Raw genomic sequence first — 7,305 nt, forward strand, 5'->3', positions numbered from 1 at the left:
TATCTGCTGATACACCCACTTCTGTGCTGTTAAATGCAGTGAAAATAAATCTTAATGCCAGTTCATATAATGACTGCCACGGTGGCTGTGTAAATGAGAAGTTGGCTTTTATAAACATTGAGAAACTCTGCACACATAAAGTATTAAAGACGCCGGACAATGAACAAATAATAGAGGGCTTAAATAGACAGATGGAATGATTAATGAAACACGAGCTGCGTAACTAAATCTAGAACCATGGGAACAAACGAATAACTCGGTTTACAGAAGACAACACGCAAAACAAAACATGACAATGTTGTGAACTTCAACTAGACAAGACACGAACATGGCATTGATATGCTATCACGAATTGTGTGTGATTGTGAGACCATGTAAAATTGTCCGTCTGTGCCATTCCATAGTTTTGATGATGTATTTCTATATTTACTATGATTATTAGAGTAGCCTACATACTAGCCTACTCATAATTTGAATGTGTGGTAAACAGTAATAAAATAAGTCAGGCAGGTTTGAAACATTAGACTGGTGCTGTGCGATGTTGTGTTATTGTAGTAACCGAAACTAAAACAATGACCATGATCATTTTTGTAGCTTGAAATAAAATAAAGTTGTTATAAAATATAATTTTTGTATAAATATAAAATTATTCAACCCCCAATACAAATCCGGCAAAATGTATAGATTTCAGCTGTTTGCAATGAACAAGTCAAACAAAAGTAAATAAAATAGCTCAACACAACAACTGTTTCAAGTGCTTTCCCTGAATTCAACTGAAAATGAAACTTTTAATGGCTTCTGCAGTCTCAAAATGACTCAACCCCCACAACAACACAAATCTGCAAAACAGGTGTAGTCTCAATCTCTGTCTCGCGTCAACGCTCACCCTAGATTCCAGGAGAATTTAACTAATTTGCGGCACAACTACTTGATTATGAGTTGCTCAACAGGTAGATATATAGAACAACTCATCTTCCAGGCATTTGACTGACCAGGTTGACACAGCGTAAGAAATCAGGGGTGTGGCGTGTGAGCGTGTGAAACCAACCAAATGCGGGTGTCTCACGGCCAATGCGTGAGAGTTGATGTAAATAATCAAGGGCTTCATTAGTTGCACCAGGTGTGCTTAAGCTAGAACACATGACTAGGTTTGTTGAGGATCACGTTTGACAGCATGTTAAAAAGTCAAAAGAAAGTCAAAAAGTTAAGAGAAGATATAATCACCCTTCACAAACAAGGAACAAGATACAAAAAGATAGCGAAGGCACTAAATGTTCCTAGAGACACCGTTGGAAGCCAAGTTCGCAAGTTCAAAATTTACGGAACAGTGGTTACACTACCTGGACGGGGCAGAAAAGGGAAGATATCAATGGCTGAAACCAGATTTCTGAGAAGGCAGGATCAGAAAAACCCTCTAGTGACTTGTTTTCTCCAAAGGCATCCCTCATTTGTTCAGCGAAAGTCCTCTGGTCCCAGGATTTCTGGAATTCATATCCATTCAATATTATTTCCTTGTTCATGCAACTGTTGCTTTGTGCGATGCTTGACAATGGATTGTAATACAAATACATTTCAATGACTGCTGTCACATCTTGTGTTTTTAAAGGGATACTCCACCGTTTTTCATATCAAACTATGTTATTCCCTTAACTGAGACGAGTTGATGCATACGTCTCTCTCATCTCAGTGCATGCACTCAATCGCTCTGGCGCGCGAGACACTTTGATCGCACTTAGCTAACCCAGTTCATTCAATAGGCGATTATCACGCTGATACGTAGAACTTCCGGATTCTGTGATCTTTGTGCACTGCCACTTCCGTTGAATCACTGATCTCGCTGGCAAACTGATTAAGGACTACACTAAGTTTATTTATACAGCATCCTTGGTAAATTCGTCTGATTCACTAAAGTGCCGGCTGCAAACAAACGTGCTACCTTGTTTTATTTTAAAGTTTTAATCCACTTCTTCCTTATACTCAATTCAGTCGGGAATCCATGAAAACTTACGTAGGGTTGGCGTTGTTGGTTAGATTTACAAAGTGGAACAAAGTAGTGATATAAATAGCATTCGTCTCAGCCATTGCTGAACTGTGTCGGAAGTGGACATGCACAAAGTTGACAAATCCCGCCCATGAAACCCGGAAGTGTGATAATCCCCTATTGGAATTTGAGACCAAGCAGAGAAGCGACCAAACACCTCCATGTTTTCCCTATTTAAATACAGTTACACGAGTGGAGTAACTCGACCAAGAATGGTTGACACAAAATAAAACGTTGCACTTTTCTAAGCGTGTGAAGTGGATAACTATAATTTATGGCGGATCCAGATCTAAGGGGTGGAGATGGGTAGGATTAGGGGTGGGGTTGAGGATCAGTAGGCAGAGATGGGTAGGATTGGGGTGAGGTTGAGGATCAGTAGGTGGAGATGGGTAGAATTAGGGGTGGGGTTAGGGATCAGTAGGTGGAGATGGGTAGGATTGGGGTGAGGTTGAGGATCAGTAGGTGGAGATGGGTAGGATTAGGGGTGGGGTTAGGGATCAGTAGGTGGAGATGGGTAGGATTAGTGGTGGGGTTAGGGATCAGTAGGCGGAGATGGGTAGGATTAGGGGTGGGGTTAGGGATCAGTAGGCGGAGATGGGTAGGATTAGGGGTGGGGTTAGGGATCAGTAGGCGGAGATGGGTAGGATTAGGGGTGGGCTAAGGGATCAGTAGGCGGAGATGGGTAGGATTAGGGGTGGGGTTAGGGATCAGTAGGCGGAGATGGGTAGGATTAGGGGTGGGGTTGAGGATCAGTAGGCGGAGATGGGTAGGATTAGGGGTGGGGTTAGGGATCAGTAGGCGGAGATGGGTAGGATTGGGGTGAGGTTGAGGATCAGTAGGTGGAGATGGGTAGGATTAGGGGTGGGGTTAGGGATCAGTAGGTGGAGATGGGTAGGATTAGTGGTGGGGTTAGGGATCAGTAGGCGGAGATGGGTAGGATTAGGGGTGGGGTTAGGGATCAGTAGGCGGAGATGGGTAGGATTAGGGGTGGGGTTAGGGATCAGTAGGCGGAGATGGGTAGGATTAGGGGTGGGCTAAGGGATCAGTAGGCGGAGATGGGTAGGATTAGGGGTGGGGTTAGGGATCAGTAGGCGGAGATGGGTAGGATTAGGGGTGGGGTTGAGGATCAGTAGGCGGAGATGGGTAGGATTAGGGGTGGGGTTGAGGATCAGTAGGTGGAGATGGGTAGGATTGGGGTGAGGTTGAGGATCAGTAGGCGGAGATGGGTAGGATTAGGGGTGGGGTTAGGGATCAGTAGGTGGAGATGGGTTGGATTTAGGGGTGGGGTTGAGGATCAGTAGGCGGAGATGGGTAGGATTAGGGGTGGGGTTAGGGATCAGTAGGTGGAGATGGGTTGGATTTAGGGGTGGGGTTGAGGATCAGTAGGCGGAGATGGGTAGGATTGGGGTGAGGTTGAGGATCAGTAGGCGGAGATGGGTAGGATTAGGGGTGGGATTAGGGATCAGTAGGTGGAGATGGGTTGGATTTAGGGGTGGGGTTAGGGATCAGTAGGCGGAGATGGGTAGGATTAGGGGTGGGGTTGAGGATCAGTAGGTGGAGATAGGTAGGATTGGGGTGAGGTTGAGGATCAGTAGGTGGAGATGGGTAGGATTGGGGTGAGGTTGAGGATCAGTAGGCGGAGATGGGTAGGATTAGGGGTGGGGTTAGGGATCAGTAGGCGGAGATGGGTAGGATTAGGGGTGGGGTTAGGGATCAGTAGGTGGAGATGGGTTGGATTTAGGGGTGGGGTTAGGGATCAGTAGGCGGAGATGGGTAGGATTAGGGGTGGGGTTGAGGATCAGTAGGTGGAGATAGGTAGGATTGGGGTGAGGTTGAGGATCAGTAGGTGGAGATGGGTAGGATTGGGGTGAGGTTGAGGATCAGTAGGTGGAGATGGGTAGGATTAGGGGTGGGGTTGAGGATCAGTAGGTGGAGATGGGTAGGATTAGGGGTGGGGTTGAGGATCAGTAGGTGGAGATGGGTAGGATTGGGGTGAGGTTGAGGATCAGTAGGCGGAGATGGGTAGGATTAGGGGTGGGGTTAGGGATCAGTAGGCGGAGATGGGTAGGATTAGGGGTGGGGTTAGGGATCAGTAGGTGGAGATGGGTTGGATTTAGGGGTGGGGTTAGTGATCAGTAGGCGGAGATGGGTTGGATTGGGGTGAGGTTGAGGATCAGTAGGTGGAGATGGGTATGATTAGGGGTGGGGTTGAGGATCAGTAGGTGGAGATGGGTAGGATTAGGGGTGGGGTTGAGGATCAGTAGGTGGAGATGGGTAGGATTAGGGGTGGGGTTGAGGATCAGTAGGTGGAGATGGGTAGGATTAGGGGTGGGGTTGAGGATCAGTAGGTGGAGATGGGTAGGATTAGGGGTGGGGTTGAGGATCAGTAGGTGGAGATGGGTAGGATTAGGGGTGGGGTTAGTGATCAGTAGGCGGAGATGGGTTGGATTGGGGTGAGGTTGAGGATCAGTAGGTGGAGATGGGTAGGATTAGGGGTGGGGTTGAGGATCAGTAGGTGGAGATGGGTAGGATTAGGGGTGGGGTTGAGGATCAGTAGGTGGAGATGGGTAGGATTAGGGGTGGGGTTGAGGATCAGTAGGTGGAGATGGGTAGGATTAGGGGTGGGGTTGAGGATCAGTAGGCGGAGATGGGTAGGATTGGGGTGAGGTTGAGGATCAGTAGGTGGAGATGGGTAGGATTGGGGTGAGCTTGAGGATCAGTAGGCGGAGATGGGTAGGATTAGGGGTGGGGTTGAGGATCAGTAGGTGGAGATGGGTAGGATTAGGGGTGGGGTTGAGGATCAGTAGGCGGAGATGGGTAGGATTAGGGGTGGGGTTGAGGATCAGTAGGCGGAGATGGGTAGGATTAGGGGTGGGGTTAGTGATCAGTAGGTGGAGATGGGTAGGATTGGGGTGAGGTTGAGGATCAGTAGGCGGAGATGGGTAGGATTAGGGGTGGGGTTAGTGATCAGTAGGTGGAGATGGGTTGGATTAGGGGTGGGGTTAGGGATCAGTAGGCAGAGATGGGTTGGATTAGGGGTGAGGTTGAGGATCAGTAGGTGGAGATGGGTTGGATTTAGGGGTGGGGTTAGGGATCAGTAGGTGGAGATGGGTTGGATTAGGGGTGGGGTTAGGGATCAGTAGGTGGAGATGGGTTGGATTAGGGGTGGGGTTAGGGATCAGTAGGCAGAGATGGGTTGGATTAGGGGTGAGGTTGAGGATCAGTAGGTGGAGATGGGTTGGATTAGGGGTGGGGTTAGGGATCAGTAGGCGGAGATGGGTAGGATTAGGGGTGGGGTTAGTGATCAGTAGGTGGAGATGGGTTGGATTTAGGGGTGGGGTTAGTGATCAGTAGGCGGAGATGGGTAGGATCTGGATTCTGTGTTCTGAATCCAGTGTTATGCAGTGAGGACCATCTCCAAAAATGTGTTGAATACATGCTGTTCATGTGTCTTCTTTAGTCTGTTGGCTATTTAGTTTCTTTCCTGGCACACGTCACTTATGGCGCGTTTTCACTACACAGTACCAGCTCGACTCGGCTCGGCTCTCCTTTGTTTGGTTATCCACTGTGTAAAAGTTGTACCTGTACCAGCTCCGGCGAGGTTCTGAGCGAGCTATGGCGAGCTGAGGTGATGATAAAATGTCACGTGAACACAATGCCGAATGCTGATTGGTCAGAGAGCATCGTCACCATTCCCTGCATTATCATTACACGTGCCAGATAGACTATCCAGAATAACCCCGCTATTTTTAAATAGTTTGGCCAGAGATAGTTATTAAACTAACTACTATTATTATGGCAACTCGGAAGAATACGCCGTAGTCAAACGAGGAGGTGCAGACTTTCCTTTGTTTGGTGGCTGAAGAGAGGATCCAGCGAGAGATTGATTGATGGGGCAACGAGGAACGAAAGGCGTCGCTATGACGACCGGATACTATTTGTGTCTGTACTGTCTGCAATGGAAATTGGAGCAAAAAGCGAGTTGAGTCGAGCCGAGTTGGTACTGGTAATGGAAAAGCGCCATTACACATTTGCACTTACTGCGAAGTCTTGTGTTGTCTGTTTACATATTTGTGCCCATATGTACATTTTGTAGCTACTGGTGTTTTTGTTCAATACATTTTCTAAAATTGTATGTTTTTGTTGAGTTATTATTACACAATTCTTTTTTCAGACCTTTTTGAATCTTGCCCCTGACAAATTACAAAACCCAAATTACAAAAACTAACACTAAAACTAATACAAACTAACACTAAAACTAAGCAGTTTGAAAAATAAATAAAATAAAAACTAAACTATCAAACCCACTTTAAGAACTAACTAAAACTAAACTGAATTTGAAAACAAAAAGTCAAAACCAAATAAATACTAATGAAAAATGCAAAACTATAATAGGAGAGGATTTATGAATGCAGTGAAGTGTCACATGAAACTGACAACATGAAGAATGTAGTACATCTGTATTACATTCATACAATATAGAACATGCTTGTTTTAATGGTTGTGAAGTAATTACTTAATCAAAATAAGTACCTGCTCAAAAGAGTATACGACGCAGCCAAGAGTTAAATGCAGACAAAGGATCCTTCAAATTACAACAGCCTTTGGCAGTGCTTGATGCCTTGGCGTTAAGATATGCTGCCAACCGTTGTTCTCGAACACACCCGAAGGACTTGACTATCCGGATCAGGTGTTATATAAAGGTTGAACCAAAACTCTGCAGGGCAACAAGTCCTAAATTGTAATGGACACTTTTCTGCAGTCAATGAATTACTTGTTTAATGAGCATTTTTTGGAGCTTTAATTATGCGTCTCTTTGGCCACTTTAGGATACGTTTCACACCTATAATTGCCTTCACGTCACGTCACTTTTTCAATTTTCTAATAATTTATAAGGTCTGTGGTGAATATAACATTACGATATTTTGACGTTTTGTTCAACAACGTACACTGCACACACACGCTCGCACAACCCAAACTGTGTTATCTAGTGACTTATTAGAAACATACGTTTCCAAAATAAACATATCCCCTTCAAAATTCACATTTTCACCATGGGTGTGTGTAGTAGAAGAGTTATGTTTAACGCAGACTTAATTTACTCACAAATTGAAAAATGGCATTACAAAACCACCTATATTAGTGTAGGAATGGGCTTTAGACTTGGGGACCAATCAGGTTGCAGCCTGTCCAGAGCATGAACCAATCAGAGGCAGTCAGGGGAGTCACCAGGTCAGAAATAAGGAATTTGTTATTTGTCAGTG

This window comes from Pimephales promelas, chromosome 3, assembly GCF_988280905.1.
Source record: "Pimephales promelas chromosome 3, fPimPro1.hap1.1, whole genome shotgun sequence".
NCBI lineage: Eukaryota > Metazoa > Chordata > Actinopteri > Cypriniformes > Leuciscidae > Pimephales > Pimephales promelas.